General features: G+C 40.8%; 1 pseudogene; it reads right to left on the reverse strand.

Moving 5' to 3' along the window:
- Nucleotides 1-4,892: 4,892 nt before the first annotated feature.
- On the reverse strand, nt 4,893-6,085 carry LOC105541262 (annotated as a pseudogene).
- Nucleotides 6,086-11,696: the final 5,611 nt, after the last annotated feature.

The raw sequence follows: 11,696 nt of genomic DNA on the forward strand, positions 1-11,696 counted from the left end.
TATATGATTATAAAATACTTTTTTCACTAATCACATATTCACAGGTAGTTTCCAAATTTTTGCTTTTATCAAGAGAGTTATGATGATTTCTATATAACCAAATACATTTTTGGCGTAATTCTTTTTTTTTTCTTTTTACTTTTTTTCTCTAACCTTGTCTTCTTGCTTTATTTCATTAATTTGATCTTCAATCACGGATACCCTTTCTTCCACTTGATCAAATCGGCTATTGAAGCTTGTGCATGTGTCAAGAAGTTCTTGTGCCATCGTTTTCAGCTCCATCAGGTCATTTAAAGTCTTCTCTATACTGTTTATTCTAGTTAACCATTCACCTAACCTTTTTTCAAGGTTTTTAGCTTCCTTGCAATGGGTTTGAACATGCTCCTTAAGCTCGGAGAAGTTTGTTATTACCGACCTTCTGAAGCCTACTTCTGTCAACTTATCAAAGTCATTCTCCATCTAGCTTTGTTCTGTTGCTGGCGAGGAGCTGCAATGCTTTGGAGGAGAAGAGGAGCTCTGGTCTTTAGAATTTTCAGCTTTTCTGCTCTGGTTTCTCTCCATCTTTGTGGTTTTATCTACCTTTGATCTTTGATGTCAGTGACCTACAGATGGGGTTTTCGTGTAGATGCCCTTTTTTTGTGATGTTGATGCTATTCCTTTCTGTTTGTTAGTTTTCCTCTTAACAGTCAGGTCCCTCAGCTGCAGGTCTGTTGGAGTTTGCTGGAGGTCTACTCCAGACCCTGTTTACCTGGGTGTCTCCAGTGCAGGCTGCAGAACAGCAAATATTGCTGCCTGATCCTTCTTCCTCTGGAAGCTTCATCCCAGAGGGGCACCCACCTATATGAGGTGTCTGTTAGCCCCTACTGGGAGGTGTCTCCCAGTTAGGCTACACGAGGGTCAGGGACCCACTTGAGGAGGCAGTCTGTCCATTCTCAGAGTTCAAACACCATGCTGGGAGAACCACTGCTCTCTTAAGAGCTGTCAGACAGGGTTGTTTACATCTGCAGAAGTTGTCTGCAGCCTTTTGTTCAGGTATGCCCTGCCCACAGAGGTGGGGTCTATAGAGTTAGTAGGCTTTGCTGAGCTGCAGTGGGCTCTGCCCAGTTGGAGCTTCCCAGTTGCTTTGGTTACCTACTCAAACCTCAGCAATGGTGGATGCCCCTCCCCTAGCCAGGCTGCCGCCTTGCAGTTTTATCTCAGACTTCTGCGCTAGCACTGAGCAAAGCCTCATGGGCATGGAACCCGCCAAGCCAGGCACGGGAGAGAATCTCCTTGTCTGTTGGTTGCTAAGACCTTGGGAAAAGTGCAGTATTCGGGCAGAAGTGTCCCATTTTTCCAGGTACAGTGTGACACAGCTTCCCTTGGCTAGGAAAGGGAAATCCCCTGACCCCTTGTGCTTCCTGGGTGAGGCGACACCCTGCCCTGCTTCAGCTCACCCTCCATGGGCTGCACCCACTGTCCAACCAGTCCCTATGAGATGAACCAGGTACCTCAGTTGGAAATGCAGAAATCACCCGTCTTCTGCATCAGTCATGCTGGGAGCTGCAGACCAGAGTTGTTTCTATTTGGCCATCTTGGAATGGAGCGCATTGCTGTTCCTATTTTGCCATCTTGGAATGGAGCTTGTTCTTTTTTCTTTTTTTTTTTTTTTCTTGAGATGGAGTCTCTCTCTGTTGCCCAGACTTCTGTGCAGTGGCACAATCTCAGCTCTCTGCAACCTCCGCCTCCAGGGTTCAAGCAATTGTTCTGCCTCAGCCTGCCGAGTAGCTGGGACTACAGTTGCCCACCACCATGTCCAGCTAATTTTTGTATTTTTTTAGTAGAGATGGGGTTTTACAGTATTGCTTAGGCTGGTCTCTAACTCCTGAGTTCAGGCAGTCCACCTGCCTCAGCCTCCCAAAGTGCTGGGATTATAGGTGTGAGCCACCATGCCTGGCCAAGTAATTCTTTATGATGACTTTGTAGAACTAGAATCGCTGCTGTTTCAAAGTATAAACAAATGAAAAGACTTTGATATGTGCAGCCAAATTAGCCTCAGAAAATTTGTAACAATTTCTACTACCACAGTATTTGCATGTCTGTTTCCCCATATTATCACTGACAGTGAGTATTATTGACCTTTTTTTTATTTTGATCAATTTGCTAGGAGAAAAATATTTCATTAATATTTAACTTGCATTTCTTTATTTACTGTTTACATATATTTCACACAAATTTATTTTCCACTTATATTTCTTTATTTGTGAGCTCCATATTTATATCCTTCATCCACTAATGGATTGATGGTTACTTTTCATTGGTTTTTAGAGCTTGTCATATACAAAGATATTGAATATTTGTCTTCTATATGTCCTCCACATACCTTTTCTTTTGAGATAAAAAATACATTTAGCAAAGTGTGCAAGTCTTAAGTTTACAACTTCGTATGCATATATCACATAACAATCACCCAGATCTAGCAAATAACAGTTCTAGTACCCAAGAAGGGCCTTCATTTTCCTCCCTAGTAAATACCTTCCATAGAGGTAACCACTGTCCTGACACCATGGATTAGTATTGCGTCTTCATATAAATGGAATCCTACATGGAAAGGAGCCATTATGTCTGGGAATGTTATCTATGCTGATTCACGAAAAACAGCCCACTTCTCTGAGCTGCAATTCACCAATCAGTGAAATGAAGATAATAATAGTACTTTTCTCATATGGTGGTTGTGGAGATAGAGATAATGGAAGTAATTATGTTATGAGCAAATATTAATTTAATGAGGTAATAAAATTCTAGAACAGTGTTTGGCCTGTGGTAAATAGTAATACTTCATTAAGTGTTAGCTACTAGTATTATGCTACTGGGTTACCTTTGCTAATTTTTTTATTCAGAGTTTTTGTATTGATAATAGTAAATGAGTTTTGTATTGATAATTGTTAATGAGTTTAGTCATGCCGTGTGTGTGTGTGTGTGTGTGTGTGTGTGTGTGTGTATGTACTAGTCTTGTCTCATTTTGATATTGAGTTATGCTCATAAATGACACCTTTATCTATCTTCATGTTCATTCCAGAAGTTTTGGAATGACCCTTTACTGCTTGCATCCGCCTGAGAACACTACCAAATATGTCACCCAGATACCTCTCAGATCTGCTGACTTCTTCATCACTGTCCTCTTCACTCTTGTTTCTGCCTCCATCATCATTCTGCTTGTCCAGTGTAATAAGTGATCTCCGCATTTCTAAACATGTACCCCTTCCTGTGGTATTTAGGTTAAAACTCTAAGATCCTTATCATGGTCTACCAGGCTCTTCATATTATGGCCCTGCTTCTCCATCCCTGGCTTGCACCAGGGTTCCGCTCACCCGCTGCTCTGGACATACTCCCTGCCCAGAAACACACTCCCTTGTCCCTAGCCTGGCCAATCCCTCCACATTCTTTCTCACTGATGCATTTCCTATGTGGAACTATCCAACAGACTGCCCTGGGTAATCATTCATCTCACCCTTCACTTTCTCAGCACTCACATAATCTATAATTATGCATGTGTTTGTGTCATTGTTTAATATCTGTCTCTTAGCTCTAAGACTTACTCCTTTGTTTGCCACTTTAGCTAGCATAATGCTTTGTACATAAGAGTTACTCAATCAATATTTATTGATGAAATTATTGAGAGGTTCCCAGTTTCACTGTGGAGACAGATACATAGACAATAGCAATGAGAGGAAAAGCCAAAACAGATGTATGAAAACAGATGTTGGGAGCACAAAAAAGGAAGAAACAAACTCCACCTGGGAACCCTCCCATTAGCAGGTAACAGAAAGAGTTGCTCATTGATTAGCTAACCTTGGCTTGGATGTTATTCTCTCACAGTTGAGAATGTTGATGGCACTGTATTGCTGTTTAACACACAGAGAAGGAGCTGGCTCCATACCAGATATTAGATGCACAAGTCCCAAAGGATTCAAGGAGGCAAACATTCATCTGAACTCTTGGCTCACACACAGAGCACAAAGGCAGCTCTGAAGGGGGCAGACGTTTTCTGCACCCACAGTCCTGTTTATTTTCTCCTCCAGTGGAGGGGGTAACATAGGTCAGCTGGAATGGTGCATCCTGATGAATATTTATTGACCCAAAATGTCATGCTGACAGACATGTGGACAGGCAGAGAAAGATTTCTCTTACAGAGGCCTTCCTTCTCTGCTCCCATGGTTCTGACACAGCTGACATTTCCCTACATGGGTCCTGACTTCTCCAGCTGCTCCTGGGGATGCTGGTGTCTCTCTGATGGGGTCACTGAAGACACTATTCCACATTCTTTCTTGGGGGCTGTGCTGCCACTCTGGCCTCTCTCAAATGGTGGTCTTAAGATGTTGGTTTCCCATTCTTCCAGCCAGCACGTGCACAATCAGCTAGCCAGTCTCAATTCCAGTCTCTTCTCCACCAGCTTTTCCCCCTCCTCCTGGATTTCATTGTCAGGGTCATAGGTGGCCAAAATTAACTATGCATTTTAAAGAGGGAGGTCCTAGGTGACACCCAGAATCATCTTTGTGATAAAAAAAAATGGGTTCTGTTTTTGCTATAAAAAATAGATGTGGGGTCACAAATGTGACCCTTTTCTCTCTTACAGTCCTAATATTTTTCTCTGTTTTCTGTTTTTTCTTTCCCATTTCTCACATCAAAGTTTACTTAATTTTTATTTTAAAAACTTTTTATTGTTAAATATATTGTAAGTACCAAAAAGCCATAAAAAGAGAATGTGCAAGTTAAAATAATGGTTTCAAAGCTATAACTCTTGTAAACACTACCCGTGATAAGAGAATTTTTCCAGCCAGCTCAGAAGCCCTCTACATGCCCATCTCTCAAACATCTCTCCTCTTCCAGCAAAAGTAATCATTGTCCTTTTATTGCAACCACTTCTCACTTCTTAAAAATAGTCTTATCACCTAAGTGTATATTCCTAAACACTTGTTTAGCTTTGCCTGTTTTTTATAAACATCTTTTAAGTGCCTTTTAGTCCATAGGCTTCCCCTTCATCTCCTTATTTTTCCTTACAATGTATTCATTGAAAGAATTGGAACACTTAATCTAAAGAGTTTCCTACAGTCTGGAATTAGCTGGTTGCTTCCCCACAGTAAAGTTTACTCTGTTCCTTTAGTCTCTGTGTTTCTGATTGTATCTAAGTGACCAATCCAGGTCCTTCTCCTCCTTCTTCTTGTTTTAAAGCATTAGGACATTATTATTAGGTGCTCTTCCTTAGAGGTTATATATGTCTCAGTGTCTCTCTTTTTGTGGCGTCAGTAGTCATTGATGTTTAATAGCTTTGATTTTTGCAAAATTTGTGACTCCACGGCTTTCTGATCAATCTTGCACTGCTCTTTAATCTCATATTTCTCTTTTTCTGTGTCAAGGATCTCAACTTCCTGAGGTCTGGGCTTCTGCAACTGCTTCTTTGTGAAGTAAGCATCAGTAAGATGTTTTGGGATTTTTACATTGCTGATATCAATTCTGGTTGAGGTGCAATGACAAATTTCTGGTGTGTTCTTTGTAGAGGAACTCGATGGAGGACCAGAGGTCCAGTCACAAGTAGCAACAAAGCCGCTAGCCAGCTGCTTCAGGAAAACCACCCTCTTGCTCCTGTGGTGTCCAATGAGGATGATCAGAATGGTCCTGGGGGTGATGCTGGCTCACAGTTTCCTCACGTGCGGACTCAAGGGTATTTTGCTGTGGCTCAACAGCTTTTGAGGCACGTCTTCAGTAGGATATCTAGGAATTTTGTGAAGTTTAACCACCCAGATACCACCATTCTTGTCACCACTAACTGATTTTTAACCGTTGCAAGAAGCTTCTTATTTTTCTTTTTGACCTTGGATTTAGTGGCTGAGTACTTCCTCCTGTACATGGCCTTTCTGGAATACATAGTAGATCAGGAATATGTGCCAATTCCTCTGACAAGGGCAGGATTTCAACTGCAATGGGGCTTCCCCTTCTTGGGCTTTTTAGCCCTGAAGTTGCCCCTTTCCACTTTGCCACCAGCAATAGCCTTCTTGGCTTCGGGCTTCTTTTTAGTATGCAGCTTCTCAACTTTTTCACCCATCATCTTGCAAGGAAAGAGAACTCGAATTTGTTGAAATTTAAGTACCCATGTGGTTTTTTTTTCTTCAGTGGCACACTTTGCATAGTAAAAACAAAAGGGAACCTTAAATTTTTTTTTTTTTTTTTTTTTGAGACGGAGTCTCGCTCTGTCACCCAGGCTGGAGTGCAGTGGCCGGATCTCAGCTCACTGCAAGCTCTGCCTCCCGGGTTTACACCATTCTCCTGCCTCAGCCTCCCGAGTAGCTGGGACTACAGGCGCCCGCCACCTCGCCCGGCTAGTTTTTTGTATTTTTTAGTAGAGACGGAGTTTCACCGGGTTAGCCAGGATGGTCTCGATCTCCTGACCTTGTGATCCGTCCGTCTCGGCCTCCCAAAGTGCTGGGATTACAGGTGTGAGCCACCGCGCCCGGCCGGGAACCTTAAAATTTTTAAACTTTTATTTACCAATTTTCCAAAAACTAGTTGGTTCCCTAGCATCTTCTGCAGATACCAATTTAGGGTTTTTTTTGGCAGGGGTGGAAGAGGGGATGGGGACAATTTTATTTTATTGTGGTAAGAACACAACATGAGATCTACCCTCAGGAAACTTTAAAGTGTACAAGTCCTTATTGTTGCCTGTATGTATTATATTATAATACAGATATCTAGAGTTTATCATCCTGCTTAACTGAAACTTTATGCCTCTTGATTGATAACTCCCCATTTCTCCCTTCTGCCAGCTACTGGTTACCACCATTCTACCCTTTGCTTCTATAAATTTGGCTATTTTAGATACCTCATATAAGAAGAATCATACAGTATTTTTCTTTCTATGACTGGTTTATTTCACTTAACGAAATATCCTCAAGGTTGATATGTTGTTGCATATTGCAGAATATCCTTCTTTTTAAAGGCTGAATAGTATTCTATTGTATGTATATATCACATTTTCTTTATCCATTCATATTTTGATGGATATCAAAGTTATTTCCACATCTTGGCTATTGTGTATATTGTCTCAATGAACAGGAGAGTGCCAATATAGCTTCAGGATCCTAATTTCGATTATTTTGGATAAATATCCAGAAGTGGGATTGCTGAATAATATGGTATGTGATTTAGTTAAGCTTTTAATTTTTTGACGAACATCCATGCTGTTTTCCACAGTAGCTGTACCAAATTGATTCCCATCATCAGTATGGCAAAATTGAAAATCTTGCACACTGTTGGTTAGAATCAATTTGGTTTTTTAGAGCTGATTTTAAAGTAGTTAAATAGGCAACCACTCATGTTACACTTTGACATTTCTTCCTCTCTCACACACATCACATGGGGAGAAAGGATTCAAGGAGAGGAAACCCACAGCCTCTGAGTCAGGGGAGAAGTTAGGCCAACAAAAATGTTGGGACCCGTGGAGGATCCCAGTAAGCAAGCAAGCCTCAGAATTGCTCAGGGTGACCTTTCCTCTTCAAGTCAAGTACATTTGTGTGTAAAAAGGATTCTGTTGGCCACACTCCCTTATAGTTAACACATGGGAAGGTATTAAAAAGAGGCCTCTCTGGAGACACTTTGGCTTCCTTTCATAATCAGCATCTGATCCCTTCTGGAGATGGGGCAATTCATCTTCCATTAATTCACGTTCCTATGTTCAACCTTCTTCCCTACCCCCTACAGGGAATGTCTGCAAACATCAAATGCTTCTCAAGTCCCCTCCAATGCTGACTGGTGTCTCTTCTATTTTTTTCCTTTAGTAGTAGCTAGGGACTGTGGTTTGGGGCTGCTTTGGAGTGTGAGTTAGGGGGTGAGATGAAGAGGCAAGTAGTCTAGCAGAACTTTTCAAGTTGAGATTAGAGTTTCTAGCAGGGTCCTAATTGTCCTTTGAACAATTCTAAAGCCTTCTTATAATTTTTTAATTGATGTATAATTCACCTGTCTATAATTTATTGTTTTGAAGTATGCAATTTGGTGGCTTTTAATATATTCAAAAGGTTGTGCAGCTATTATCACTGTGTAATTCTAGAATATATTCATTGCTCCTGAAAGAAACCCTGACACATTAGCAGGCACTCTGCATTCTCCCACCCCACTCCACCCAACCCCGATAACCTCTCATAATCCACTTTCTGACTCTGTTTTTTATTCTGGGATTTTTACTTAAATGGAATTACATAATAAGTGGACTTCATATCTGGCTTGTTTTACTTATCATAATGCTTTCAAGGTGCATCCATGTTGTAGAATGTATCAGTACTTTGTTCCTTTTATGGCTGAATAATATTCCATAATTTGGATGTAGAACTTTTTATTCATTTACTCATCAGTTGATAAAAATTTGGGTTATCTCTACCTTTCAGTTATTATGAATAATGTTTCTGTGAACATTTCTGTATATGTTTTTGTGTGAATATGTGTTTTTAATTTTCTTGGATATATATAGCATTACTAGGTCATACAATTCTGTTTAACTTTTGGAAGAACTGGCAAGCTCTTTTCCAAAAAAAAAGCTGCATAATTTCATACTCCAGCTAGCGAGGCAGAAGGGTTTCAGTTTCCCCACGTCCTCACCAATACCTCTTACTTTCTGTCTTTTTAAATCTGAGCCATCGTACCTGTATGAAGCAGTATCACATTGTGGTTTTGATTTGCATAGTCTTTCATGAATAATGATGTTGAGCATCTTTTCATGTGCTGGTTGACCACTTCTGTATCTTCTTTGGAGAATCTTTTTTAAAAAGTACTATACACATTCCTAGAGAGATGTGTTTGCTGTTACTAATTCTCTCTAGGTTTCTTCTTTTGCCTTGGAATATCGGGGAAAGTCCCAAGAGTGTTCTGCATCCTTGCTCCTTGATCTCATCTTTACATGAAGAAGACCGCACAGCAGAAGAAGCAGCAGATTCAGAGCGGGGCTGAGGGTGGGGAAAGTGGGTGCTGTTCTTGTTTGTGTGATTTGAGAAAACTCCCTGAGTGAGGATAAAAGACACCCAATCTGTTAGTGTCTCTTTCCTTGGGTTCTATGTTGAATACTTTGTCCTTCGATATCTATTAGAGGGTGAGAAGGAAGTGGTGGTCCCAGAAATCATTTTTCTTTGTTTTGGATGGAGAGGACTCAGAGAAGTATTCCATGGAAAGGTTGCTGAGGCATTCATGACCAGGACTGGCTCCAAGTACCTCTTCCTTTGTTCATCTTCCTTTCCCCAGAGCCTCCTTCCTGCCTTGTCACTGGAAGGCTTCTGAGTGGCTCTCAGGTATCCTCTTAGCAAGGGACAAAGTAAACTCCTTAGGCTTGAGCCTTAGGCTCTCCACCATGTTCCTTAGGACAACATAGGCAATGAAAGAAGCTCAAATATTGACCAGGAGCAGTGGCTCACACTTGTAATCCTAGCACTTTGGGAGACCAAGGCGGGCGGATCACCTGAGGTCAGGAGTTTGAGACCAGCCTGGCCAACATGGGGAAACACCATCTCTACTAAGGAGGATATAAAAATTTAGCCGGGCATGGTGGTGCTCACCTGTAGTCCCAGCTACTCTGGAGGCTGAGGCAGGAGAATCGCTTGAACCCAGAAGGCGGAGGTTGCAGTGAGCCGAGATTGTACCATTGCACTCTACCCTGGGCAACAAAAGCAAAACTCTGTCTCAAAAAAAAAAAAAAAGCTCAAATATTATTTATGTGCTTAGCACTGTACTGGATGTGGGGAAGGGGGTTCAGGAATAATGGATTTATTTCTTTCAAAAAACATTTTCAAGCACTTGCCATATGCCAGATTCGGTGCTTTCCTGAAGGAGAGCAGTTTGGAGAAAAATAACTCCGAACCCAAGCCATCACTTGATATATCCCATGTGGATAGCCCCCATATGAAGTAGAGCCCCAGAAGAGAAGAGGCAAATGCAGTGTGCAGTGATGCCCAGCTAGGTGCAGAGTCATGAGGGAGTGACCAGTGATGCGGCTCCCCACATTGACTGGAGAAGCTTGGACAGGGAGCCCCCAGCTCAAGGAGGGAGAAACATCATTACCGTGATAGACAGGTGGAAACCGTGGTTTTGTCTTGAGCTATTACATATTTTCCTGAACTTCTTATCTCATACATTCTAGGAGGCAATCTTATTCCACATGCTGAAATTATTTATGGAGGCAACAAGTAATTTAATCCATGATCATCTGCTAGGAGGGTATAACCATGTTAAATATAATCTTATTACGCTCCCTGCACCTTTTTGATTGCCATTTCCTTTTCCGTTGGTGTCAATTGTTTCTCCATTGCTGGTTCAAGTTTTCTACTCGATACGCAAAGGTTTTGAATTCATCTTGATTGAAACAGTGAGGCCCCAACTCCATCCTGCCAGCTTCCTTCGAAGTTCATGTACACTCTATATTCAGATCAGCTGCCCAGGGCACAAAGAAAGATGAGCTATGAGCTATGAAAACATGAGGACATCAGGCCAGATGCTTCAAGGCATTCAGCTTCCTTCTGGGAATAAAATCACTAAAGAGTTTTATCTCTCTGGAATGGTTTAAGTGTGCTAGAGGGAAAAAACAAAAAACTAAAACAAAGAACAGAAAATGAGCAGATATTGCTCAGGTCTCATCCAGCCATTTATATTAAGTTGCACTGTCCAAATGAGACTAGGATCAATTTATTTAAGCTGGTGGCAAGCTTCCCAATGCTCAGGAATGCCCAGAAATCTGGATTCTTATAAGATGTCCCATTTAGTAAGTTGGAGGATAGGTTCCTTATGTAGAGAATGTCCAGAAAGGGAAGCATGGGCTACTACTAATATATACGATGGCATTTTCTCATATTTGTGCATCAGCCACTCTGTCTTCTGCCCTTTTACAAGACTGCCTTCTTCTCTTTCTCCTGTCTCTTTCTTCTCTCTTTATTCTCCTTCTATATGTATCTATCTCTGTTTCTGTGTGTACCTTTTTCTGCTAAATCAGTATCTTCCCTCCTTTGCCTCTTCCTCTTTCGCTTAATTTTTTCTCTCTCATTTTCAAATGAAAGACAATGGCTCTGATACTAGTACATTTTAAACAAGCTATTTTATCTCTTTGGAAAATAGTTCTGCATCTGTCAAATAAAATAATTCTTAAATTTCCCTCTACTGCTAAAATTCTATGATTCTTTGAAATACCTCATTTGTTCAAATAATCCAATGTTCTTCTCCAAAAATTTTCTATAAAAACCTGTGCAAATCGACTATATCAGGATTAACAAGCAGAGTAATAGCTTAATCCCCTTTTCTTTATCTTTGGGGATTTCTTTACCTTGGATATTAGAAAGTCAAACGCAATTTTTGACACTTCCTTTTTCCACACTCACAATTTCAGAAGCCTGAGAATATAGTGGTATGCTTCTGCAGTGGCAATTCAGAAATTGTATTAGCATCAGAAGCTAAGGATCTGGGAAAGAGGGATAAAGAGAAGGAGAAAGCCAGAAATCATAAATTTTATGAAGAATTTTTTGTGTTGTTGAACTCCCAAAGATTATTATATGTAGTTCAGATTGCATGCCCTACTTTCTGTTTTCATGTTCCATGTATTTTCATGTTTTTTCCAAGATAGAATATCTAAGACAGCATCCCTTCCCCCTAAAAAAGAATGATTTTTATTTTCCATATGGTATATGCTAGCAATC

Source organism: Mandrillus leucophaeus, unplaced genomic scaffold, assembly GCF_000951045.1.
Source record: "Mandrillus leucophaeus isolate KB7577 unplaced genomic scaffold, Mleu.le_1.0 Scaffold1054, whole genome shotgun sequence".
Classification (NCBI taxonomy): domain Eukaryota; kingdom Metazoa; phylum Chordata; class Mammalia; order Primates; family Cercopithecidae; genus Mandrillus; species Mandrillus leucophaeus.